Genomic DNA, 27,915 nt, shown 5'->3' on the forward strand with positions numbered 1-27,915 from the left:
ATAGCTTGTCACCAGCAGGTTTTCCCAGAATTCAAATGTAACATGGTGAAAGGAAAACCCTTAGAAAAGGGATGCAAATGCCCCTTTCACTAAAAATCCCAGGTATTTTCTCATGGCATGGAATATTTAGACTCCACAACTCATGTAGTGAACCCTGGGACCTAGACCAAGTGTGTCTAGTTTTCTGTTGTCCTCTTTTTGGAAACAGCATCTTATGTAGTTGTTGAAAGAGGCCTTGAGATAAATTCGTAGCCCACGATGGACTGGAACTCCCAAGGATCCATCCACCTCAGCCCCCAGATTGCTGGGATTATAGGCATGAGCCACCATGCCAAGCATGTGCACAGAGATTCTTACATAATTTGTGAAATCCCACTACTGGTCTATAGGTAGCTTCTGTGTTTCAGACTTTAGGAATCTTCCTCTCTTTGTTTTGGCTCCCCTTGTTCAGGTTTCCATTTCTATTGTGATAAGCTCCAAGGCCCCAGGCAAGGGGTTGCTGCCCATCCTCTGGTGTGTCCTCGGATGATTACAGCCCAGGGGAACAGGGTTCAAATATATTGGATCCTGTGCATTTGAAGAGGAAATGAGTAAAGATTCAAGAGTTAATGTGGACATGCCAGGGAATTGAGGGGCCATGATAGAGACAAAACTTCAGGCCATGGGCTGAAGGCTGAGGCTTCTGTACCTCTAGCTTCTTGAATAGTGGGCCTGCTGAGCAATTGTGTGCTCTCAAATGTAATTTGATGGGTTTTGTTTTAATTTATTTTGTTTTTTGCTTTGGTTGTTTACATGGAAGGAACTGTAACATGGTTTGAAGAAACTGGAGTGTCTTACCTAAGAGAAATTTGAAAAAAGGGACAATTCAGCCGCCAAGAATTTCTCAAATGCCCTTGGCTTTTTAAAAAATGTGACATAAAGTTGAGCATGTCATATCCATGTCTCTTTACAAAAGATTTTACCTCCTATTTCATAGGAATTACTGTTTCTTTGAAAGGTCAACCTGCACTGAAATAAAGATTATCCCTCCATTCCTCATTCTGCTTGAAACCACATTCTTTGTTAGTTATATTGTCTTAGGCAGAAACACTTGGAGATGACTACAGCAAGAGTTTCACGTTGGTGGAATTTCCACAGACACACATGAAGTAATACTGCACAACTTCAAGTGAAGTGCACTGGCCCTTGACAATTGCAAGTCTGGGCAAACCTCTAGTAACTGAAAATCTTAGAAAGTCTGAAAGTGAGTGAATGAAAATGGGGCTCTCCACATTTAGACATGGACTCTCCTGAAGCACACATTTGTGGAAAAAGTAATTATGAGAGACGAATTAACTCCCAAAATGGAATGCAAATTTTCTTGTTTAGTCCTAAAAGGCTATGGCCTGGAGCCCTGTGGTTCTAACTGGATGAGCAAAGTGTGAGCAGAGATCAAAGTAAAACACACACCATTTAGGCAACTCGATATTTAACCAGGTGTCCAGAGTAGTGGCAAACTGTACTTGTGTCAATTTGCTCAAATCCTGTCTTCACAAGAAAGTACATTCCAGCACGACCAGTGACTAGAGGAGGACACATTTCAAAGGACTTGTAAAAAAAAGTCCAACACTGAATTTACCGCAACACTGAATTTAGATGAAAAGTAGCAGAGTCTGTTAGTCTTTCAAGTTTTAATAGGAGAAACTTATAACATGTAATAGCTGTTACATGAATAACTTCAGAGCTTTTGGAGAGGTCTAAATCACCATGAGTGAGGGCTTCCCTGACTCCCAAAGTTAAAAATAGTAAAACAAACAATTTGAAAAACCAATCAACCAATTAAATACAAACACTAGGTCCAAAGGGTTTCAATGGTTTTAAAACCACTTATGGAATGCACAACTATTGATGAGGCTTACTCTGCATTCTGCTTTACTCAGGCCCGGTACATGAGCAACTGTGAAAGCAAAATTCAAAATATTATGTGAAGTGACCATTTCATTGGTGAAACCATGACCCAATAGACATTTTCTCTTTTAAAACTCCGGACATTATCCATATATGTTCTCAAAGGGAAGGAATACACAGGATTTAGATTGATACTTTTTTCACTATTTTGTGTTCCACCAGATTTATTTGAAGATCGCCTGTCCTGCATCCACTGCCCAATGCAGAAGGCCACACATAGGACAACCAACATGAGAACTTCACTGCTACAGCCTGATTAAATCACCATGAGAATATAATTTTCCTTTCATCATCAAAGATTTTTACATCAAATTAACCAGCTCTCTTGCTTTCCCATGTTTTTCCCGGGTTTTTGTACCTTGAAATGGGTGTGCACTCTTCTCAGTCTTGATCTCCATCTTCCCCCGTATTTCCAAACATATTCATCTGGGAAACATGTAAAGATCTTATTCGGGGCTTGTTTCATTGTTTTCAAATATCTGCCCTTGAAATTCAACTTCCACCACTGTCTCTCATATCCAAAGCTATGTGCTTACAGAGGATTTCTTCTGAGAAATTTCACAGCAAGCTCTTATACTGCAGGTGAATGATTCCAGCAAGTCTTGACTGAGTAGCTTAGGGAACAGGACTCAACCAAATGACAGACAAGACAGGGGAAAAGCATATGCTCAAGGATAGGACATGTCAGAGAACATCTGCAATGCCCTGGCATATTTCATATCCCATTGAAAGTACATCCATGTGTAGATTGGCAAGCATTTCCATCCCCACATTCTGAGCAGTGAAGCCTTCAGTGAGAATCCTGTGGCATACCAGGCCAAGAATATTCATCCTATTTAAATCTTGCCCTACAAGGTCCTCTGTGCCACTAGGTCTCCATGGCAACGCACAGCATTGTGACTCAGGTCTCCTACTGCACACTTGTATCCTAGAACCTAAAGTGCAGCTCACAATGGTGCTCAGCCAATCACAGCCCAGTGTGGTTGCCTGGCAACCACAAGCTTGTGGCTTTCTGTGAACTGCTTCAGCCCAACTCTGCAGCTTTCCACCTCATAAAACCACAGCCATTCCAATCATGCAGTATTTGATTAGCCTCTCTATGTTGCCTCAGAATTTTTTTTACAGTTGTAGTGATCAAGAAAATTTGACATATTTTGAGAAGTGGAGGGAAGTATTTGAAAGACCTTTTGGTCTGTCTGTGGTCGATGTGTTCCAAACTTGACTACACCAGTCTTTTAAATTTTCAAACCTAGAGCCTAAAATCCACCTCACAGTGATGTTCTGCCAATCTCAGCCCAGTGTGGTTGCCTGGCAACCACAAGCCTGTGGATTTCTGTGAACAGTTTCAGCCCAACTCTTCAGCTTTCCACCTCATACAACCACAGCCATTCCAATCAGGCAGTATTTGATTCACCTCTCTAAGTTGCCTCAGAATTTTCTTTGAAGTTGTGGTGACCAAGCAAATTTGACATATTTTGACAAGTGGAGGGAAGTAATTGGCTCTGTCTTTAGCTCTGTTTGATGGTACATGGGGTCCAAACCTGACTAACCCAGTCTATTCAATTTTCAAACTTAGAAAGCCAAATATTTCAGGGGAGGAAAGAAAATGCCACAATGATTTGGGTTCTGCCAAGTTTCTTGTGGCTTGGGGAGCAAACCTGCAAACCATACATGCAGTCTCTGCTGGATTACTGTAACCATGGTAGTATCAGTTAGCACTAAAAGCCAGCAACCAGAAGATGAGTCCCAAAATGAAATTGAATCCTTGCATGAATATTTGGAGTGCCTGTTTCAACTATCCAGCTTCCTCGGGGTTCACTTGTCTGCAATAGCTATTTCAAGGAGGACTGCAGCCATTCCAGCATAACCCTGAACACTAAACATGAGGTTCTAGCTCAATACCTAAACCAACATAATGCTAGATAGCTTGTCACCAGCAGGTTTTCCCAGAATTCAAATGTAACATGGTGAAAGGAAAACCCTTAGAAAAGGGATGCAAATGCCCCTTTCACTAAAAATCCCAGGTATTTTCTCATGGCATGGAATATTTAGACTCCACAACTCATGTAGTGAACCCTGGGACCTAGACCAAGTGTGTCTAGTTTTCTGTTGTCCTCTTTTTGGAAACAGCATCTTATGTAGTTGTTGAATGCGGCCTTGAGATAAATTCGTAGCCCACGATGGACTGGAACTCCCAAGGATCCATCCACCTCAGCCCCCAGATTGCTGGGATTATAGGCATGAGCGAGCATGCCAAGCATGTGCACAGAGATTCTTACATAGTTTGTGAAATCCCACTACTGGTCTATAGGTAGCTTCTGTGTTTCAGACTTTAGGAATATTCCTCTCTTTGTTTTGGCTCCCCTTGTTCAGGTTTCCATTTCTATTGTGATAAGCTCCAAGGCCCCAGGCAAGGGGGTGACTGCCTTTCCTCTGGTGTGTCCTTGGATGATTACAGCCCAGGGGAACAGGGTTCAAATATATTGGATCCTGTGCATTTGAAGAGGAAATGAGTAAAGATTCATGAGTTAATGTGGACATGCCAGGGAATTGAGGGGCCATGATAGAGACAAAACTTCAGGCCATGGGCTGAAGGCTGAGGCTTCTGTACCTCTAGCTTCTTGAATAGTGGGCCTGCTGAGCAATTGTGTGCTCTCAAATGTAATTTGATGGGTTTTGTTTTAATTTATTTTGTTTTTGCTTTGGTTTTTTACATGGAAGGAACAGTACCATGGTTTGAAGAAACTGGAGTGTCTTACCTAAGAGAAATTTGAAAAAAGGGACAATTCAGCCGCCAAGAATTTCTCAAATGCCCTTGGGTTTTTAAAAAATGTGACATAAAGTTGAGCATGTCATATCCATGTCTCTTTAAAAAGATTTTACCTCCTATTTCATAGGAAATCCTGTTTCTTTGAAAGGTCAACCTGCACTGAAATAAAGATTATCCCTCCATTCCTCATTCTGCTTGAAACCACATCCTTTGTTACTTATATTTTCTTACACAGAAGCACCTGGAGATGACTACAGCAAGAGTTTCCCATTGGTGGAATTTCCACGGAGACACATGAAGTAATACTGCACAACTTCAAGTGAAGTGCACTGTCCCTTGACAATGGCAAGTCTGGGAAAACCTCTAGTAACTGAAAATTTTAGAAAGTATGAAAGTGAGTGAATGAAAATGGGGCTCTCCACATTTAGACAGGGCCTCTCCTGAAGCGCACATTTGTGGAAAAACTAATTATGAGAGAACAATGAACTCCCAAAACGGAATGGAAATTTTCTTGTTTAGGCCTAGAACTCTATGGCCTGGAGCCCTGTGGTTCTAACTGGATGAGCAAAGTGTGAGCAGAGATCAAAGTAAAACACACACCATTTAGGCAACTCGATATTTAACCAGGTGTCCAGAGTAGTGGCAAACTGTACTTGTGTCAATTTGCTCAAATCCTGTCTTCACAAGAAAGTACATTCCAGCACGACCAGTAACTAGAGGAGGACACATTTCAAAGGACTTGTAAAAAAAAAATCCAAAACTGAATTTAGCGCAACACTGAATTTAGATGAACAGTTGCAGAGTCTGTTAGTCTTTCAAATTTTAATAGGAGAAACTTATAACATGTAATAGCTGTTACATGAATAACTTCAGAGCTTTTGGAGAGGTCTAAATCACTATGAGTGAGGGCTTCCCTGACTCCCAAAGTTAAAAATAGTAAAACAAACAATTTGAAAAATAAATCAACCAATTAAATACAAACACTAGGTCCAAAGGGTTTCACTGGTTTTAAAACCACTTAAGGAATGCACAACTATTGATGAGGCTTACTCTGCATTCTGCTTTACTCTGGCCCGGTACATGAGCAACTGTGAAAGCAAAATTCAAAATGTTATGTGAAGTGACCATTTCATTGGTCAAACCATGACCCAATAGACATTTTCTCTTTTGAAACTCCGGACATTATCCATATATGTTCCCAAAGGGAAGGAATACACAGGATTTAGATTGATATTTTTTTTCACTATTTTGTGTTCCATCAGATTTATTTTAAGATCTCCTGTCCTGCATCCACTGCCCAATGCAGAAGGCCACAGATAGGACAACCAACATGAGAACTTCACTGCTACAGCCTGATTAAATCACCATGAGAATATAATTTTCCTTTCATCATCAAAGATTTTTACATCAAATTAACCAGCTCTCTTGCTTTCCCATGTTTTTCCATGGTTTTTGTACCTTGAAATGGGTGTGCACTCTTCTCAGTCTTGATCTCCATCTTCCCCCGTATTTCCAAACATATTCATCTGGGAAACATGTAAACATCTTATTCGGGGCTTGTTTCATTGTTTTCAAATATCTGCCCTTGAAATTCAACTTCCACCATTGTCTCTCATATCCAAAGCTATGTGCTTGCAGAGGATTTCTGCTGAGAAATTTCACAGAAAGCTCTTATACTGCAGGTGAATAATTCCAGCAAGTCTTGACTGAATAGCTTAGGGAACAGGACTCAGCCCAATGACAGACATGACAAGGGAAAAGCATATGCTCAAGGATAAGACATGTCAGAGAACATCTGCCAGGCCCTGGCATATTTCATATCCCATTGAAAGTACATCCATGTGTAGATTGGCAAGCATTTCCATCCCCAAATTCTGAGCAGTGAAGCCTTCAGTGAGAATCCTGTGGCATACCAGGCCAAGAATATTCATCCTATTTAAATCGTGCCCTACAAGGTCCTCTGTGCCACTGAGGTCTCCATGGCAACGCCCAGCATTGTGACTCAGGTCTCCTACTGCACACTTGTATCCTAGAGCCTAAAGTCCAGCTCACAATGGTGCTCAGCCGATCACAGCCCAGTGTGGTTGCCTGGCAACTACAACCTTGTGGCTTTCTGTGAACTGTTTCAGCCCAACTCTGCAGCTTTCCACCTCATACAACCACAGCCATTCCAATCATGCAGTATTTGATTAGCCTCTCTATGTTGCCTCAGAATTTTTTTTTACAGTTGTAGTGATCAAGAAAATTTGACATATTTTGAGAAGTGGAGGGAAGTAATTGAAAGACCTTTTGGTCTGTCTGTGGTCGGTGTTTTCCAAACTTGAGTACACCAGTCTTTTAAATTTTCAAACCTAGAGCATAAAATCCAGCTCACAGTGATGTTCTGCCAATCTCAGCCCAGTGTGGTTGCCTGGCAACCACAAGCCTGTGGATTTCTGTGAACAGTTTCAGCCCAACTCTGCAGCTTTCCACCTCATACAACCACAGCAATTCCAATCAGGCAGTATTTGATTCACCTCTCTAAGGTGCCTCAGAATTTTCTTTGAAGTTGTGGTGACCAAGCAAATTTGACATATTTTGACAAGTGGAGGGAAGTGATTGGCTCTGTCTTTAGTTCTGTTGGTGGTACATGGGGTCCAAACCTGACTAGCCCATTCTATTGAATTTTCAAACTTAGAAAGCCAAATGTTTCAGGGGAGGAAAGAAAATGCCACAATGATTTGTGTTATGTCAAGTTTCTGCTGGCTTGGGAAGTAAACCTGCAAACCATACATGCAGTCTCTGCTGGATTACTGCAACCATGGTAGTATCAGTTAGCACTAAAAGCCAGCAACCAGAAGATCAGTCCCAAAATGAAAGTGAATCCTTGCAGTGCATGAATATTTGGAGTGCCTGCTTCAACTATACAGCTTCCTCGGGGTTAACTAGTCTGCATTAGCTATTTCAAGGAGGTCTGCAGCCATTCCAGCATAACCCTGAACACTAAACATGAGGTACTAGCTCAATACCTAAACCAACATAATGCTAGATAGCTTGTCACCAGCAGGTTTTCCCAGAATTCAAATGTAACATGGTGAAAGGGAAACCCTTAGAAAAGGGATGCAAATGCCCCTTTCACTAAAAATCCCAGGTATTTTCTCATGGCATGGAATATTTAGACTCCACAACTCATGAAGTGAACCCCTGGAGCTAGACCAAGTGTGTCTAGTTTTCTGTTGTCCTCTTTTTGGAAACAGCATCTTATGTAGTTGTTGAAAGAGACCTTGAGATAAATTCGTAGCCCACGATGGACTGGAACTCCCAAGGATCCATACACCTCAGCCCCCAGATTGCTGGGATTATAGGCATGAGCGACCATGCCAAGCATGTGCACAGAGATTCTTACATAATTTGTGAAATCCCACTACTGGTCTATAGGTAGCTTCTGTGTTTCAGACATTAGGAATATTCCTCTCTTTGTTTTGGCTCCCCTGGTTCAGGTTTCCATTTCTATTGTGATAAGCTCCAAGGCCCCAGGCAAGGGGGTGGCTGGCCTTCCTCTGGTGTGTCCTTGGATGATTACAGCCCAGGGGAACAGGGTTCAAATATATTGGATCCTGTGCATTTGAACAGGAAATGAGTAAAGATTCATGAGTTAATGTGGACATGCCAGGGAATTGAGGGGCCATGATAGACACAAAACTTCAGGTCATGGGCTGAAGGCTGAGGCTTCTGTACCTCTAGCTTCTTGAATAGTGGGCCTGCTGAGCAATTGTGTCCTCTCAAATATAATTTGATGGGTTTGTTTTAATTTATTTTGTTTTTTTGCTTTGGTTTTTTACATGGAAGGAACAGTACCATGGTTTGAAGAAACTGGAGTTTCTTACCTAAGAGAAATTTGAAAAAAGGGACAATTCAGCAGCCAAGAATTTCTCAAATGCCCTTGGCTTTTTAAAAATGTGACATAAAGTTGAGCATGTCATATCCATGTCTCTTTACAAAAGATTTTACCTCCTATTTCATAGGAATTACTGTTTCTGTGAAAGGTCAACCTGCACTGAAATAAAGATTATCCCTCCATTCCTCATTCTGCTTGAAACCACATCCTTTGTTAGTTATATTGTCTTACGCAGAAACACTTGGAGATGACTACAGCAAGAGTTTCCCATTGGTGGAATTTCCACGGAGACACATGAAGTAATACTGCACAACTTCAAGTGAAGTGCACTGTCCCTTGACAATGGCAAGTCTGGGCAAACGTCTAGTAACTGAAAATCTTAGAAAGTCTGAAAGTGAGTGAATGAAAATGGGCCTCTCCACATTTAGACAGGGCCTCTCCTGAAGCGCACATTTGTAGAAAATTAATTATGAGAGACCAATGAACACCCAAAAACGGAATGGAAATTTTCTTGTTTAGGCCTAGAACTCTATGGCCTGGAGCCCTGTGGTTCTAACTTGATGAGCAAAGTGTGAGCAGAGATCAAAGTAAAACACACACAATTTAGGCAACTCGATATTTAACCAGGTGTCCAGAGTAGTGGCAAACTGTACTTGTGTCAATTTGCTCAAATCCTCTCTTCACAAGAAAGTACATTCCAGCACGACCAGTGACTAGAGGAGGACACATTTCAAAGGACTTGTAAAAAAAAAGTCCAACACTGAATTTAGCGCAACACTGAATTTAGATGAAAAGTAGCAGAGTCTGTTAGTCTTTCAAGTTTTAATAGGAGAAACTTATAACATGTAATAGCTGTTACATGAATAACTTCAGAGCTTTTGGAGAGGTCTAAATCACTATGAGTGAGGGCTTCCCTGACTCCCAAAGTTAAAAATAGTAAAACAAACAATTTGAAAAACCAATCAACCAATTAAATACAAACACTAGGTCCAAAGGGTTTCACTGCTTTTAAAACCACTTATGGAATGCACAACTATTGATGAGGCTTACTCTGCATTCTGCTTTACTCTGGCCCGGTACATGAGCAACTGTGAAAGCAAAATTCAAAATGTTATGTGAAGTGACCATTTCATTGGTGAAACCATGACCCAATAGACCTTTTCTCTTTTGAAACTCCGGACGTTATCCATATATGTTCTCAAAAGGAAGGAATACACAGGATTTAGATTCATATTTTTTTCACTATTTTGTGTTCCACCAGATTTATTTGAAGATCTCCTCTCCTACATCCACTGCCCAATGCAGAAGGCCACAGATTGGACAACCAACATGAGAACTTCACTGCTACAGCCTGATTAAATCACCATGAGAATATAATTTTCCTTTCATCATCAAAGATTTTTACATCAAATTAACCAGCTCTCTTGCTTTCCCATGTTTTTCCCTGGTTTTTGTGCCTTGAAATGGGTGTTCACTCTTCTCAGTCTTGATCTCCATCTTCCCCCGTATTTCCAAACATATTCATCTGGGAAACATGTAAAGATCTTATTCGGGGCTTGTTTCATTGTTTTCAAATATCTGGCCTTGAAATTCAACTTCCACCACTGTCTCTCATATCCAAAGCTATGTGCTTGCAGAGGATTTCTGCTGAGAATTTTAACAGTAAACTCTTATACTGCAGGTGAATGATTCCAGCAAGTCTTGACTGAATAGTTTAGGGAACTGGACTCAGGTAAATGACAGACATGACAAGGGAAAAGCATATGCTCAAGGATAGCACATGTCAGAGAACATCTGCCAGGCCCTGGCATATTTCATATCCCATTGAAAATACATCCATGTGTAGATTGGCAAGCATTTCCATCCCCAAATTCTGAGCAGTGAAGCCTTCAGGGAGAATCATGTGGCATAAAAGGCCAAGAATATTCATCCTATTTAAATCGTGCCCTACAAGGTCCTCTGTGCCACTGAGGTCTCCATGGCAACGCCCAGCATTGTGACTCAGGACTCCTACTGCACACTTGTATCCTAGAGCCTAAAGTCCAGCTCACAATGGTGCTCAGCCAATCACAGCCCTGTGTGGTTGCCTGGAAACCACAAGCTTGTGGCTTTCTGTGAACTGTTTCAGCCCAACTCTGCAGCTTTCCACCTCATACAACCACAGCCATTCCAATCATGCAGTATTTGATTAGCCTCTCTATGTTGCCTCAGAATTTTTTTTACAGTTGTAGTGATCAAGAAAATTTGACATATTTGGAGAAGTGGAGGGAAGTAATTGAAAGACCTTTTGGTCTGTCTGTGGTCGATGTGTTCCAAACTTGACTACCCCAGTCTTTTATATTTTCAAACCTAGAGCCTAAAATCCACCTCACAGTGATGTTCAGCCAATCTCAGCCCAGTGTGGTTGCCTGGCAACCACATGCCTGTGGATTTCTGTGAACAGTTTCAGCCCAACTCTGCAGCTTTCCACCTCATACAACCACAGACATTCCAATCAGGCAGTATTTGATTCACCTCTCTAAGTTGCCTCAGAATTTTCTTTGAAGTTGTGGTGACCAAGCAAATTTGACATATTTTGAGAAGTGGAGGGAAGCAATTGGCTCTGTCTTTAGCTCTGTTGGTGGTACATGGGGTCCAAACCTGACTAGCCCAGTCTATTCAATTTTCAAACTTAGAAAGCCAAATGTTTCAGGGGAGAAAAGAAAATGCCACAATGATTTGGGTTCTGCCAAGTTTCTGGTGGCTTGGGAAGCAAACCTGCAAACCATACATGCAGTCTCTGCTGGGTTACTGCCACCATGGTAGTATCAGTTAGCACTAAAAGCCAGCAACCAGAAGATGTGTCCCAAAATGAAAGTGAATCCTTGCAGTGCATGAATATTTGGAGTGCCTGCTTCAACTATCCAGCTTCCTCGGGGTTCACTTGTCTGCAATAGCTATTTCAAGGAGATCTGCAGCCATTCCAGCATAACCTTGAACACTAAACATGAGGTACTAGCTCAATACCTAAACCAGCATAATGCTAGATAGCTTGTCACCAGCAGGTTTTCCCAGAATTCAAATGTAACATGGTGAAAGGGAAACCCTTAGAAAAGGGATGCAAATGCCCCTTTCACTAAAAATCCCAGGTATTTTCTCATGGCATGGAATATTTTGACTCCACAACTCATGTTGTGAACCCCGGGACCTAGACAAAGTGTGTCTAGTTTTCTGTTGTCCTCCTTTTGGAAACAGCATCTTATGCAGTTGTTCAAAGAGGCCTTGAGATAAATTCGTAGCCCATGATGGACTGGAACTCCCAAGGATCCAACCATCTCAGCCCCCAGATTGCTGGGATTATAGGCATGAGCGACCATGCCAAGCATGTGCACAGAGATGCTTACATAATTTGTGAAATCCCACTACTGGTCTATAGGTAGCTTCTGGGTTTCAGATTTAGGAATATTCCTCTCTTTGTTTTGGCTCCCCTTGTTCAGGTTTCCATTTCTATTGTGATAAGCTCCAAGGCCCCAGGCAAGGGGGTGGCTGCCCTTCCTCTGGTGTGTCCTTGGATGATTACAGCCCAGGTGAACAGGGTTCAAATATATTGGATCCTGTGCATTTGAAGAGGAAATGAGTAAAGATTCATGAGTTAAAATAGACATGGCAGGGAATTGAGGGGCCATGATAGAGACAAAACTTCAGGCCATGGGCTGAAGGCTGAGGTTTCTGTACCTCTAGCTTATTGAATAGTGGGCCTGCTGAGCAATTGTGTGCTCTCAAATGTAATTTGATGGGTTTTGTTTTAATTTATTTTGTTTTTTGCTTTGGTTTTTTACATGGAAGGAACAGTACCATGGTTTGAAAAAACTGGAGTGTCTTACCTAAGAGAAATTTGAAAAAAGGGACAATTCAGCAGCCAAGAATTTCTCAAATGCCCTTGGCTTTTTAAAGAATGTGACACAAAGTTGAGCATGTCATATCCATGTCTCTTTACAAAAGATTTTACCTCCTATTTCATAGGAATTACTGTTTCTTTGAAAGGTCAACCTGCACTGAAATAAAGATTATCCCTCCATTCCTCATTCTGCTTGAAACCAAATCCTTTGTTAGTTATATTTTCTTACGCAGAAACACTTGGCGATGACTACAGCAAGAGTTTCCCATTGGTGGAATTTCCATGGACACACATGTAGTAATACTGCACAACTTCAAGTGAAGTGCACTGTCCCTTGACAATGGCAAGTCTGGGCAAACCTCTAGTAACTGAAAATCTTAGAAAGTCTCAAAGTGAGTGAATGAAAATGGGCCTCTCCACATTTACACAGGGACTCTCCTGAAGCACACATTTGTGGAAAATGTAATTATGAGAGACGAATGAACTCCCAAAACGAAATGGAAATTTTCTTGTTTAGGCCTAGAACGCTATGGCCTGGAGCCCTTTGGCTCTAACTGGATGAGCAAAGTGTGAGCAGAGATCAAAGTAAAACACACCATTTAGGCAACTCGATATTTAACCAGGTGTCCAGAGTAGTGGCAAACTGTACTTGTGTCAATTTGCTCAAATCCTGTCTTCACAAGAAAGTACATTCCAGCACGACCAGTGACTAGAGGAGGACCCATTTCAAAGGACTTGTAAAAAAAAGTCCAACACTGAATTTAGCACAACACTGAATTTAGATGATAAGTAGCAGAGTCTGTTAGTCTTTCAAGTTTTAATAGGAGAAACTTATAACATGTAATAGCTGTTACATGAATAACTTCAGAGCTTTTGGAGAGGTCTAAATCACTATGAGTGAGGGCTTCCCTGACTCCCAAAGTTAAAAATAGTAAAACAAACAATTTGAAAAACCAATCAACCAATTAAATACAAACACTAGGTCCAAAGGGTTTCACTGGTTTTAAAACCACTTATGGAATGCACAACTATTGATGAGGCTTACTCTGCATTCTGCTTTACTCAGGCCCGGTACATGAGCAACTGTGAAAGCAAAATTCAAAATGTTATGTGAAGTGACCATTTCATTGGTGAAACCATGACCCAATAGACATTTTCTCTTTTGAAACTCCGGACATTATCCATATATGTTCTCAAAAGGAAGGAATACACAGGATTTAGATTGATATTTTTTCACTATTTTGTGTTTCACCAGATTTATTTGAAGATCTCCTGTCCTGCATCCACTGCCCAATGCAGAAGGCCACACATAGGACAACCAACATGAGAACCTCACTGCTTCAGCCTGATTCAATCAACATGAGAATATAATTTTCCTTTCATCATCAAAGATTTTTACATCAAATTAACCAGCTCTCTTGCTTTCCCATGTTTTTCCCTGGTTTTTGTGCCTTGAAATGGGTGTTCACTCTTCTCAGACTTGATCTCCATCTTCCCCCGTATTTCCAAACATATTCATCTGGGAAACATGTAAAGATCTTATTCGGGCTTGTTTCATTGTTTTCAAATATCTGCCCTTGAAATTCAACTTCCACCACTGTCTCTCATATCCAAAGCTATGTGCTTGCAGAGGATTTCTGCTGAGAATTTTAACACAAAGCTCCTATACTGCAGGTGAATGATTCCAGCAAGTCTTGACTGAATAGCTTAGGGAACAGGACTCAGCCAAATGACAGACATGACAAGGGAAAAGCATATGCTCAAGGATAGGACATGTCAGAGAACATCTGCCAGGCCCTGGCATATTTCATATCCCATTGAAAGTACATCCATGTGTATTTTGGCAAGAATTTCCATCCCCAAATTCTGAGCAGTGAAGCCTTCAGTGAGAATCCTGTGGCATACCAGGCCAAGAATATTCATCCTATTTAAATCTTGCCCTACAAGATCCTCTGTGGCACTGAGGTCTCCATGGCAACGCCCAGCATTGTGACTCAGGTCTCCTACTGCACACTTGTATCCTAGAGCCTAAAGTCCAGCTCACAATGGTGCTCAGCCAATCACAGCCCAGTGTGGTTGCCTGGCAACCACAAGGTTGTGGCTTTCTGTGAACTGTTTCAGCCCAACTCTGCAGCTTTCCACCTCATACAACCACAGCCATTCCAATCATGCAGTATTTGATTAGCCTCTCTATGTTGCCTCAGAATTTTTTTTACAGTTGTAGTGATCAAGAAAATTTGACATATTTTGAGAAGAGGAGGGAAGTAATTGAAAGACCTTTTGGTCTGTCTGTGGTCGATGTGTTCCAAACTTGACTACACCTGTCTTTTAAATTTTCAAACCTAGAGCCGAAAATCCACCTCACAATGATGTTCAGCCAATCCCAGCCCAGTGTGGATGCCTGGCAAACACAAGCCTGTGGATTTCTGTGAACAGTTTCAGCCCAACTCTGCAGCTTTCCACCTCATACAACCACAGCCATTCCAATCAGGCAGTATTTGATTCACCTCTCTAAGTTGCCTCAGAATTTTCTTTGAAGTTGTGGTGACGAAGCAAATTTGACATATTTTGAGAAGCGGAGGGAAGTAATTGGCTCTGTCTTTAGCTCTGTTGGTGGTACATGGGGTCCAAACCTGACTAGCCCAGTCTATTCAATTTTCAAACTTAGAAAGCCAAATGTTTCAGGGGAGGAAAGAAAATGCCACAATGATTTGGGTTCTGCCAAGTTTCTGGTGGCTTGGGAAGCAAACCTGCAGACCATACATGCAGTCTCTGCTGGGTTACTGCCACCATGGTAGTATCAGTTAGCACTAAAAGCCAGCAACCAGAAGATGAGTCCCAAAATGAAAGTGAATCCTTGCAGTGCATGAATATTTGGAGTGCCTGCTTCAACTATCCAGCTTCCTCGGGGTTCACTTGTCTGCAATAGCTATTTCAAGGAGATCTGCAGCCATTCCAGCATAACCCTGAAAACTAAACATGAGGTACTAGCTCAATACCTAAACCACCATAATGCTAGATAGCTTGTCACCAGCAGGTTTTCCCAGAATTCAAATGTAACATGGTGAAAGGGAAACCCTTAGAAAAGGGATGCAAATGCCCCTTTCACTAAAAATCCCAGGTATTTTCCCATGGCATGGAATATTTAGACTCCACAACTCATGTTGTGAACCCCGGGACCTAGACCAAGTGTGTCTAGTTTTCTGTTGTCCTCCTTTTGGAAACAGCATCTTATGCAGTTGTTCAAAGAGGCCTTGAGATAAATTCGTAGCCCATGATGGACTGGAACTCCCAAGGATCCATCCACCTCAGCCCCCAGATTGCTGGGATTATAGGCATGAGCGACCATGCCAAGCATGTGCACAGAGATTCTTACATAATTCGTGAAATCCCACTACTGGTCTATAGGTAGCTTCTGTGTTTCAGATTTAGGAATATTCCTCTCTTTGTTTTGGCTCCCCTTGTTCAGGTTTCCATTTCTATTGTGATAAGCTCCAAGACCCCAGGCAAGGGGGTGGCTGCCCTTCCTCTGGTGTGTCCTTGGATGATTACAGCCCAGGTGAACAGGGTTCAAATATATTGGATCCTGTGCATTTGAAGAGGAAATGAGTAAAGATTCATGAGTTAAAGTAGACATGGCAGGGAATTGAGGGGCCATGATAGAGACAAAACTTCAGGCCATGGGCTGAAGGCTGAGGCTTCTGTACCTCTAGCTTCTTGAATAGTGGGCCTGCTGAGCAATTGTGTGCTCTCAAATGTAATTTGATGGGTTTTGTTTTAATTTATTTTGTTTTTTGCTTTGGTTTTTTACATGGAAGGAACAGTACCATGGTTTGAAAAAACTGGAGTGTCTTACCTAAGAGAAATTTGAAAAAAGGGACAATTCAGCAGCCAAGAATTTCTCAAATGCCCTTGGCTTTTTAAAAAATGTGAGATAAAGTTGAGCATGTCATATCCGTGTCTCTTTACAAAAGATTTTACCTCCTATTTCATAGGAATTACTGTTTCTTTGAAAGGTCAACCTGCACTGAAATAAAGATTATCCCTCCATTCCTCATTCTGCTTGAAACCACATCCTTTGTTAGTTATATTTTCTTACGCAGAAACACTTGGCGATGACTACAGCAAGAGTTTCCCATTGGTGGAATTTCCACGGACACACATGTAGTAATACTGCACAACTTCAAGTGAAGTGCACTGTCCCTTGACAATGGCAAGTCTGGGCAAACCTCTAGTAACTGAAAATCTTAGAAAGTCTCAAAGTGAGTGAATGAAAATGGGCCTCTCCACATTTACACAGGGACTCTCCTGAAGCACACATTTGTGGAAAATGTAATTATGAGAGACGAATGAACTCCCAAAATGGAATGGAAATTGTCTTGTTTAGGCCTAGAACGCTATGGCCTGGAGCCCTGTGGTTCTAACTGGATGAGCAAAGTGTGAGCAGAGATCAAAGTAAAACACACACCATTTTAGCAACTCGATATTTAACCAGGTGTCCAGAGTAGTGGCAAACTGTACTTGTGTCAATTTGCTCAAATCCTGTCTTCACAAGAAAGTACATTAAAGCACGACCAGTGACTAGAGGAGGACACATTTCAAAGGACTTGTAAAAAAAAGTCCAACACTGAATTTAGCACAACACTGAATTTAGATGAAAAGTAGCAGAGTCTGTTAGTCTTTCAAGTTTTAATAGGAGAAACTTATAACATGTAATAGCTGTTACATGAATAACTTCAGAGCTTTTGGAGAGGTCTAAATCACTATGAGTGAGGGCTTCCCTGACTCCCAAAGTTAAAAATAGTAAAACAAACAATTTGAAAAACCAATCAACCAATTAAATACAAACACTCGGTCCAAAGGGTTTCACTGGTTTTAAAACCACTTATGGAATGCACAACTATTGATGAGGCTTACTCTGCATTCTGCTTTACTCAGGCCCGGTACATGAGCAACTGTGAAAGCAAAATTCAAAATGTTATGTGAAGTGACCATTTTATTGGTGAAACCATGACCCAATAGACATTTTCTCTTTTGAAACTCAGGACATTATCCATATATGTTCTCAAAAGGAAGGAATACACAGGATATAGATTGATATTTTTTTCACTATTTTGTGTTCCACCAGATTTACTTGAAGATCTCCTGTCCTGCATCCACTGCCCAATGCAGAAGGCCACACATAGGACAACCAACATGAGAACCTCACTGCTTCAGCCTGATTCAATCACCATGAGAATATAATTTTCCTTTCATCATCAAAGATTTTTACATCAAATTAACCAGCTCTCTTGCTTTCCCATGTTTTTCCCTGGTTTTTGTGCCTTGAAATGGGTGTTCACTCTTCTCAGACTTGATCTCCATCTCCCCCCGTATTTCCAAACATATTCATCTGGGAAACATGTAAAGACCTTATTCGGGGCTTCTTTCATTGTTTTCAAATATCTGCCCTTGAAATTCAACTTCCACCACTGTCTCTCATATCCAAAGCTATGTGCTTGCAGAGGATTTGTTCTGAGAAATTTCACAGAAAGCTCTTATACTGCAGGTGAATGATTCCAGCAAGTCTTGACTGAATAGCTTAGGGAACAGGACTCAGCCAAGTGACAGACATGACAAGGGAAATGCATATACTCAAGGATAGGACATGTCAGAGAACATCTGCCAGGCCCTGGCATATTTCATATCCCATTGAAAGTACATCCATGTGTAGATTGGCAAGCATTTCCATCCCCAAATTCTGAGCAGTGAAGCCTTAAGTGAGAATCCTGTGGCATACCAGGCCAAGAATATTCATCCTATTTAAATCTTGCCCTACAAGGTCCTCTGTGACACTGAGGTCTCCATGGCAATGCCCAGCATTGTGACTCAGGTCTCCTACTGCACACTTGTATCTTAGAGCCTAAAGTTCAGCTCACAATGGTGCTCAGCTAATCACAGCCCAGTGTGCTTGCCTAGCAACCACAAGATTGTGGCTTTCTGTGAACTGTTTTAGCCCAACTCTGCAGCTTTCCACCTCATACAACCACAGCCATTCCAATCATGCAGTATTTGATTAGCCTCTCTATGTTGCCTCAGAATTTTTTTTACAGTTGTAGTGATCAAGAAAATTTGACATATTTTGAGAAGTGGAGGGAAGTAATTGAAAGACCTTTTGGTCTGTCTGTGGTCGATGTGTCGCAAACTTGACTACCCCAGTCTTTTAAATTTTCAAAATTAGAGCCTAAAATCCACCTCACAGTGATGTTCAGCCAATTTCAGCCCAGTGTGCTTGCCTGGCAACCACAAGCCTGTGGATTTCTGTGAACAGTTTCAGCCCAACTCTGAAGCTTTCCACCTCATACAAACACAGCCATTCCAATCAGGCAGTCTTTGATTCGCCTCTCTAAGTTGCCCCAGAATTTTCTTTGAACTTGTGGTGACCAAGCAAATTTGACATATTTTGACAAGTGGAGGGAAGTAATTGGCTCTGTCTTTAGCTCTGTTGGTGGTACATGCGGCCCAAACCTGACTAGCCCAGTCTATTCAATTTTCAAACTTAGAAAGACAAATGTTTCAGGGGAGGTAAGAAAATGCCACAATGATTTGTGTTCTACCAAGTTTCTGGTGGCTTGGGAAGCAAACCTGCAAACCATACATGTAGTCTCTGCTGGATTACTGCCACCATGGTAGTATCAGTTAGCACTAAAAGCCAGCAACCAGAAGATGAGTCCCAAAATGAAAGTGAATCCTTGCAGTGCATGAATATTTGGAGTGCCTCCTTCAACTATCCAGCTTCCTCAGGGTTCACTTGTCTGCAATAGCTATTTCAAGGAGGTCTGCAGCCATTCCAGCATAACCCTGAACACTAAACATGAGGTACTAGCTCAATACATAAACCAACATAATGCTAGATAGCTTGTCACCAGCAGGTTTTCCCAGAATTCAAATGTAACATGGTGAAAGGGAATCCATTAGAAAAGGGATGCAAATGCCCCTTTCACTAAAAATCTCAGGTATTTTCTCATGGAATGGAATATTTAGACTCCACAACTCATGTAGTGAACCCCTGGACCTAGACAAAGTGTTTCTAGTTTTCTGTTGTCCTCTTTTTGGAAACAGCATCTTATGCAGTTGTTCAAAGAGGCCTTGAGAAAAATTCATAGCCCACGATGGACAGGAACTCCCAAGGATCCATCCCTGTCAGCCCCCAGATTGCTGGGATTATAGGCATGAGCGACCATGCCAAGAATGTGCACAGAGATTCTTACATAATTTGTGAAATCCCACTACTGGTCTATAGGTAGCTTCTGTATTTCAGGCTTTAGGAATATTCCTCTCTTTGTTTTGGCTCCCCTTGTTCAGGTTTCCATTTCTATTGTGATAAGCTCCAAGGCCCCAGGCAAGGGTGGGGCTTCCCTTCCTCTGGTGTGTCCTTGGATGATTAAGCCCAGGTGAACAGGGTTCAAATATATTGGATCCTGTGCATTTGAAGAGGAAATGAGTTAAGATTCATGAGTTAATGTGGACATGCCAGGGAACGGAAGGTCCATGATAGAGACAAAACTTCAGGCCATGGGCTGAAGGCTGAGGCTTCTGTACCTCTAGCTTCTTGAATAGTGGGCCTGCTGAGCAATTGTGTGCTCTCAAATGTAATTTGATGCGTTTTGTTTTAATTTATTTTGTTTTTTGCTTTGGTTTTTTACATGGAAGGAACAGTACCATGGTTTGAAGAAACAGGAGTGTCTTACTTAAGAGTAATTTGAAAAAAGGGACAATTCAGCAGCCAAGAATTTCTCAAATGCCCTTGGCTTTTTAAAATATGTGACATAAAGCTGAGCATGTCATATACATGTCTCTTTACAAAAGATTTTACCTCCTATTTCATAGGAATTACTGTTTCTTTGAAAGGTCAACCTGAACTGAAATAAAGATTATCCATCCTTTCCTCATTCTGCTTGAAACCACATCCTTTGTTAGTTATATTGTCTTACACAGAAACACTTGCAGATGACTACAGCAAGAGTTTCCCATTGGTGGAATTTCCACGGAGACACATGAAGTAATACTGCACAACTTCAAGTGAAATGCACTGTCCCTTGACAATGGCAAGTCTGGGCAAACCTCTAGTAACTGAAAATTTTAGAAAGTCTGAAAGTGAGTGAATGAAAACGGGCCTCTCCACATTTAGACAGGGCCTCTCCTGAAGCACACATTTGTGGAAAAAGTAATTATGAGAGACGAATGAACTACCAAAATGGATTGCAAATTTTCTTGTTTAGGCCTAGAATGCTATGGCCTGGAGCCCTGTGGTTCTAACTGGATGAGCAAAGTGTGAGCAGAGATCAGAGTAAAACACACACCATTTAGGCAACTCGATATTTAACCAGGTGTCCAGAGTAGTGGCAAACTGTACTTGTGTCAATTTGCTCAAATCCTGTCTTCACAAGAAAGTACATTCCAGCACGACCAGTGACTAGAGGAGGACACATTTCAAAGGACTTGTAAAAAAAACTCCAACACTGAATTTAGCGCAACACTGAATTTAGATGAAAAAAAGCAGAGTCTGTTAGTCTTTCAAGTTTTAATAGGAGAAACTTATAACATGTAATAGCTGTTACATGAATAACTGGGGAGCTTTTGGTGAGGTCTAAATCACTATGATTGAGGGCTTCCCTGACTCCCAAAGTTAAAAATAGTAAAACAAACAATTTGAAAAACCAATCAACCAATTAAATACAAACACTAGGTCCAAAGGGTTTCAGTGGTTTTAAAACCACTTATGGAATGCACAACTATTGATGAGGCTTACTCTGCATTCTGCTTTACTCAGGCCGGGTACATGAGCAACTATGAAAGCAAAATTCAAAATGTTATGTGAAGTGACCATTTCATTGGTGAAACCATGACCCAATTGACATTTTCTCTTTTGAAACTCCGGACTTTATCCATACATGTTCTCAAAGGGAAGGAATACACAGGATTTAGATTGATATTTTTTTCACTATTTTGTGTTCCACCAGATTTATTTGAAGATCTCCTGTCCTGCATCCACTGCCCAATGCAGAAGGCCACACATAGGACAACCAACATGAGAACTTCACTGCTACAGCCTGATTAAATCACCATGAGAATATAATTTTCCTTTCATCATCAAAGGTTTTTACATCAAATTAACCAGCTCTCTTGCTTTCCCATGTTTTTCCCTGGTTTTTTGTACCTTGAAATGGGGGTGCACTCTTCTCAGTCTTGATCTCCATCTTCCCCCGTATTTCAAACATATTCATCTGGGAAACATGTAAAGATGTTATTCGGGCTTGTTTCATTGATTTCAAATATCTGCCCTTGAAAGTCAACTTCCACCACAGTCTCTCATATCCAAAGCTATGTGCTTGCAGAGGATTTCTGCTGAGAAATTTCACAGAAAGCTCTTATACTGCAGGTGAATGATTCCAGCAAGTCTTGACTGAATAGCTTAGGGAACAGGACTCAGCCAAATGACAGACATGACAAAGGAAAAGCATATACTCAAGGATAGGACATGTCAGAAAACATCTGCCAGGCCCTGGCATATTTCATATCCCATTGAAAGTACATCCATGTGTAGATTGGCAAGCATTTCCATCCCCAAATTCGGAGCAGTGAAGCCTGCAGTGAGAATCCTGTGGCATACCAGGCCAAGAATATTCATCCTATTTAAATCTTGCCCTACAAGGTCCTCTGTGCCACTGAGGTCTCCATGGCAACGCCCAGCATTGTGACTCAGGTCTCCTACTGCACACTTGTATCCTAGAGCCTAAAGTCCAGCTCACAATGGTGCTCAGCCAATCACAGCCCAGTGTGGTTGCCTGGCAACCACAAGCTTGTGGCTTTCTGTGAACTGTTTCAGCCCAACTCTGCAGCTTTCCACCTCATACAACCACAGCCATTCCAATCATGCAGTATTTGATTAGCCTCTCTATGTTGCCTCAGAATATTTTTTACAGTTGTAGTGATCAAGAAAATTTGACATATTTTGAGAAGTGGAGGGAAGTAATTGAAAGACCTTTTGGTCTTTCTGTGGTCGATGTGTTCCGAACTTGACTACCCCAGTCTTTTAAATTTTCAAACCTAGAGCCTAAAATCCACCTCACAGTGATGTTCAGCCAATCTCAGCCCAGTGTGGTTGCCTGGCAACCACAAGCCTGTGGATTTCTGTGAACAGTTTCAGCCCAACTCTGCAGCTTTCCACCTCATACAACCACAGCCATTCCAAGCAGGCAGTATTTGATTCACCTCTCTAAGTTGCCTCAGAATTTTCTTTGAAGTTGTGGTGACCAAGCAAATTTGACATATTTTGATAAGTGGAGGGAAGCAATTGGCTCTGTCTTTAGCTCAGTTGGTGGTACATGGGGTCCAAACCTGACTAGCCCTGTCTATTCAATTTTCAAACTTAGAAAGCCAAATGTTTCAGGGGAGGAAAGAAAATGCCACAATGATTTGGGTTCTGCCAAGTTTCTGGTGGCTTGGGAAGCAAACCTGCAAACCATACATGCAGTCTCTGCTGGATTACTGCCACCATGGTAGTATCAGTTAGCACTAAAAGCCAGCAACCAGAAGATGAGTCCCAAAATGAAAGTGAATCCTTGCAGTGCATGAATATTTGGAGTGCCTGCTTCAACTATCCAGCTTACTCGGGGTTCACTTGTCTGCAATAGCTATTTGAAGGAGGTCTGCAGCCATTCCAGCATAACCCTGAACACTAAACATGAGGTACTAGCTCAATACCTAAACCAACAGAATGCTAGACAGCTTGTCACCAGCAGGTTTTCCCAGAATTCAAATGTAACATGGTGAAAGGGAAACCCTTAGAAAAGGGATGCAAATGCCCCTTTCACTAAAAATCCCAGGTATTTTCTCATGGCATGGAATATTTAGACTCCACAACTCATGTAGTGAACCCCGGGACCTAGACCAAGTGTGTCTAGTTTTCTGTTGTCCTCTTTTTGGAAACAGCATCTTATGTAGTTGTTGAAAGAGGCCTTGTGATAAATTCATAGCCCATGATGGACTGGATCTTCCAAGGATCCATCCACCTCAGCCCCCAGATTGCTGGGATTATAGGCATGAGCGACCATGCCAAGCATGTGCACAGAGATTCTTACATAATTTGTGAAATCCCACTACTGGTCTATAGGTAGCTTCTGTGTTTCAGGCTTTAGGAATATTCCTCTCTTTGTTTTGGCTCCCCTTGTTCAGGTTTCCATTTCTATTGTGATAAGCTCCAAGGCCCCAGGCAAGGGGGTGGCTGCCCTTCCTCTGGTGTGTCCTTGGATGATTACAGCCCAGGTGAACAGTGTTCAAATATATTGGATCCTGTGCATTTGAAGAGGAAATGAGTAAAGATTCATGAGTTAATGTGGACATGCCAGGGAATTGAGGGGCCATGATAGAGACAAAACTTCAGGCCATGCGCTGCAGGCTGAGGCTTCTGTACCTCTAGCTTCTTGAATAGTGGGCCTGCTGAGCAATTGTGTGCTCTCAAATGTAATTTGATGGGTTTTGTTTTAATTTATTTTGTTTTTTGCTTTGGTTTTTTACATGGAAGGAACAGTACCATGGTTTGAAGAAACTGGAGTGTCTTACGTAAGAGAAATTTGAAAAAAGGGACAATTCACCAGCCAAGAATTTCTCAAATGCCCTTGGCTTTTTAAAAAATGTGACATAAAGTTGAGCATGTCATATCCATGTCTCTTTACAAAAGATTTTACCTCCTATTTTATAGGAATCACTGTTTCTTTGAAAGGTCAACCTGCACTGAAATAAAGATTATCCCTCCATTCCTCATTCTGCTTGAAACCACATCCTTTGTTAGTTATATTTTCTTATGCAGAAACATTTGGAGATGACTACAGCAAGAGTTTACCATTGTGGAATTTCCACGGAGACACATGAAGTAATACTGCACAACTTCAAGTGAAGTGCACTGTCCCTTGACAATGGCAAGTCTGGGCAAACCTCTAGTAACTGAAAATCTTAGAAAGTCTGAAAGTGAGTGAATGAAAATGGGCCTCTCCACATTTAGACCGGGCCTCTCCTGAAGCACACATTTGTGGAAAAAGTAATTATGAGAGACGAATGAACTCCCAAAACGGAATGGAAATTTTCTTGTTTAGGCCTAGAACGCTATGGCCTGGAGCCCTGTGGTTCTAAATGGATGAGCAAAGTGTGAGCAGATCAAAGTAAAACACACACCATTTAGGCAACTCGATATTTAACCAGGTGTCCAGAGTAGTGGCAAACTGTACTTGTGTCAATTTGCTCAAATCCTGTCTTCACAAGAAAGTACATTCCAGCAAGATCAGTGACTAGAGGAGGACACATTTCAAAGGACTTGTAAATAAAGTCCAACACTGAATTTAGCGCAACACTGAATTTAGATGAAAAGTAGCAGAGTCTGTTAGTATTTCATGTTTTTATAGGAGAAACTTATAACATGTAATAGCTGTTACATGAATAACTTCAGAGCTTTTGGAGAGGTCTAAATCACTATGATTGAGGGCTTCCCTGACTCCCAAAGTTAAAAATAGTAAAACAAACAATTTGAAAAACCAATCAACCAATTAAATACAAACACTAAGTCCAAAGGGTTTCACTGGTTTTAAAACCATTTATGGAATGCACAACTATTGATGAGGCTTACTCTGCATTCTGCTTTACTCAGGCCCGGTACATGAGCAACTGTGAAAGCAAAATTCAAAATGTTATGTGAAGTGACCATTTCATTGGTGAAACCATGACCCAATAGACATTTTCTCTTTTGAAACTCCGGACATTATCCATACATGTTCTCAAAGGGAAGGAATACACAGGATTTAGATTGATATTTTTTTCATTATTTTGTGTTCCACCAGATTTATTTGAAGATCTCCTGTCCTGCATCGACTTCCCATTGCAGAAGGCCTCACATAGGACAACCAACATGAGAACTTCACTGCTACAGCCTGATTAAATCACCATGAGAATATAATTTTCCTGTCATCATCAAAGACTTTTACATCAAATTAACCAGCTCTCTTGCTTTCCCATGTTTTTCCCTGGTTTTTGTACCTTGAAATGGGTGTGCACTCTTCTCAGTCTTGATCTCCATCTTCCCCCATATTTCCAAACATATTCATCTGGGAAACATGTAAAGATCTTATTCGGGCTTGTTTCATTGTTTTCAAATATCTGCCCTTGAAATTCAACTTCCACCACAGTCTCTCATATCCAAAGCTATGTGCTTGCAGAGGATTTCTGCTGAGAAATTTCACAGAAAGCGTTTATACTGCAGGTGAATGATTCCAGCGAGTCTTGACTGAATAGCTTAGGGAACAGGACTCAGCCAAATGACACACATGACAAGGTAAAAGCATATACTCAAGGATAGGACATGTCAGAGAACATCTGCCAGGCCCTGGCATATTTCATATCCCATTGAAAGTACATCCATGTGTAGATTGGCAAGCATTTCCATCCCCAAATTCTGAGCAGTGAAGCCTTCAGTGAGAATCCTGTGGCATACCAGGCCAAGAATATTCATCCTATTTAAATCTTGCCCTACAAGGTCCTCTGTGCCACTGAGGTCTCCATGGCAATGCCCAGCATTGTGACTCAGGTCTCCTACTGCACACTTGTATCCTAGAGCCTAAAGTCCAGCTCACAATGGTGCTCAGCCAATCACAGCCCTGTGTGGTTGCCTGGAAACCACAAGCTTGTGGCTTTCTGTGAACCTTTTCAGCCCAACTCTGCAGCTTTCCACCTCATACAACCACAGCCATTCCAATCATGCAGTATTTGATTAGCCTCTCTATATTGCCTCAGAATTTTTTTTACAGTTGTAGTGATCAAGAAAATTTGACATATTTGGAGAAGTGGAGGGAAGTAATTGAAAGACCTTTTGGTCTGTCTGTGGTCGATGTGTTCCAAACTTGACTACCCCAGTCTTTTAAATTTTCAAACCTAGAGCCTAAAATCCACCTCACAGTGATGTTCAGCCAATCTCAGCCCAGTGTGGTTGCCTGGCAACCACAAGCCTGTGGATTTCTGTGAACAGTTTCAGTCCAACTCTGCAGCTTTCCACCTCATACAACCACAGCCATTCCAATCAGGCAGTATTTGATTCATCTCTCTAAGTTGCCTCAGAATTTCCTTTGAAGTTGTGGTGACCAAGCAAATTTGAAATATTTTGACAAGTGGAGGGAAGCAATTGGCTCTGTCTTTAGCTCAGTTGGTGGTACACGGGGTCCAAACCTGACTAGCCCAGTCTATTCAATTTTCAAACTTAGAAAGCCAAAGGTTTCAGGGGAGGAAAGAAAATGCCACAATGATTTGTGTTCTGCCAAGTTTCTGGTGGCTTTTGAAGCAAACCTGCAAACCATACATGCAGTCTCTGCTGGATTACTGCCACCATGGTAGTATCAGTTAGCACTAAAAGCCAGCAACCAGAAGATGAGTCCCAAAATGAAAGTGAATCCTTGCAGTGCATGAATATTTGGAGTGCCTGCTTCAACTATCCAGCTTCCTCGGGGTTCACTTGTCTACAATACCTATTTCAAGGAGGTCTGCAGCCATTCCAGCAGAACCCTGAACACTAAACATGAGTTACTAGCTCAATACCTAAACCAACATAATGCTAGACAGCTTGTCACCAGCAGGTTTTCCCAGAATTCAAATGTAACATGGTGAAAGGGAAACCCTTAGCAAAGGGATTCAAATGCCCCTTTCACTAAAAATCCCAGGTATTTTCTCATGGCATGGAATATTTAGACTCCACAACTCATGTAGTGAACCCCGGGACCTAGACCAAGTGTGTCTAGTTTTCTGTTGTCCTCTTTTTGGAAACGGCATCTTATGTAGTTGTTGAAAGAGGCCTTGAGATAAATTCATAGCCCATGATGGACTGGAACTCCCAAGGATCCATCCACCTCAGCCCCCAGATTACTGGGATTATAGGCATGAGCGACCATGCCAAGAATGTGCACAGAGATTCTTACATAATTTGTGAAATCCAACTACTGGTCTATAGGTAGCTTCTGTGTTTCAGGCTTTAGGAATATTCCTCTCTTTGTTTTGGCTCCCCTTGTTCAGGTTTCCATTTCTATTGTGATAAGCTCCAAGGCCCCAGGCAAGAGGGTGGCTGCCCTTCCTCTGGTGTGTCCTTGGATGACTACAGCCCAGGTGAACAGGGTTCAAATGTATTGGATCCTGTGCATTTGAAGAGGAAATGAGTAAAGATTCATGAGTTAATGTGGACATGCCAGGGAATTGAGGGGCCATGATAGAGACAAAACTTCAGGCCATGGGCTGAAGGCTGAGGCTTCTGTACCTCTAGCTTCTTGAATAGTGGGCCTGCTGAGCAATTGTGTGCTCTCAAATGTAATTTGATGGGTTTTGTTTTAATTTATTTTGTTTTTTGCTTTGGTATTTTACGTGGAAGGAACAGTA

This window comes from Cavia porcellus, unplaced genomic scaffold (assembly GCF_034190915.1).
Source record: "Cavia porcellus strain 051 isolate PalLab524CR breed Dunkin Hartley unplaced genomic scaffold, mCavPor4.1 scaffold_36, whole genome shotgun sequence".
Lineage (NCBI taxonomy): Eukaryota > Metazoa > Chordata > Mammalia > Rodentia > Caviidae > Cavia > Cavia porcellus.